The sequence below is a fragment of the Manacus vitellinus genome, unplaced genomic scaffold (genome assembly GCF_001715985.3).
Source record: "Manacus vitellinus isolate BGI_N305 unplaced genomic scaffold, ASM171598v3 scaffold_14_pilon, whole genome shotgun sequence".
NCBI classification, from domain to species: domain Eukaryota; kingdom Metazoa; phylum Chordata; class Aves; order Passeriformes; family Pipridae; genus Manacus; species Manacus vitellinus.
Window position 1 is genome coordinate 17,728,150 of NW_021939063.1, and position 1,063 is coordinate 17,729,212.

Sequence of the window (1,063 nt, forward strand, 5' to 3'; positions counted from 1 at the left end):
TTACATTAGTAAGATTTGAACCGTGGTGAAATGTGGCAGAAGTACAGACAGCCCATTCAAACATGTATTTTGTAACTTGAAGCCTCATGAGTATTCCCTGCCCATGCTTGGCCTCTGAGTGTGGGGAGTTTACCCTGAACCAGTGGCCATTGCATTATTTAGTCTGAAATACAGAATTTAGAGAACAGAGAGATCTTGTGGTTTATGTTAACAGGTAAAAAGTGAGGATTTGGTTGGTTTGGTTGGCATGTCCTGAAGGCATTATGATAATCCAGTCCTGAACATTTTACTCTATGGGGTCAATAAATTTACTTGCATTCTATGGAGGGAGCATAGATGTCTTCAGCTCCCACTGGATTTTTTGCCTCCATAAAGACTGTGAGAACGTTTTGAAGTGCTCTGTATTAGCATTTGGTGGCACATTCTATCCCTAAGTAAAGACCCCAGCATGGACTTGGCTCTTGCAGAAGTCTGTAAAATGTGGACATTCTCCTGCTGGAACACCTTAGTCTTGATTTCAGCTGCTCTTGGGTGATCAATGCTCAGAGGTGTTGAACCAATCCAGCCACTGTTACTCTGATTTGAAGTGTTTTTTCATCTGAGCACAAGGGAAGCTCCTTGTGGTGGAAAATTATTACATGTAATTTTTCATTTAGAATAACATCTTTTTGTTTTGTTCACTCGTTTCAATTCACAGTTTCATTGCCTTCCATTGAAAGGTTCTGCCAAAAATCTGCCTAAGCCTCGTTAGCAATATTCCTTTTGTTATCATTAACATCTTAAAAATGCATTTTTTAGAGACTGGAATAAACAACATGGAAAACAACATGGCACCTGCTTGAGGACCTTGAAATAACTGCTCCTGCCAGGTAGTGAAGTAGATTAAAGGCTTCTGTGTCCAGTTTTGAAAGTCTACAAGGGGTGTAACCCTGTGCTGGGGGTAAGGCTTGCACAGTTACCTTGACAGTAACATTTGGTGGCTGCTTTTAGCAGTGGGTTGAGGTGAAGTAGGTACAGCAGGTTGTTCAGATGCTCTTTTCTTGCCTGTTGTCTGTCTGTCTAA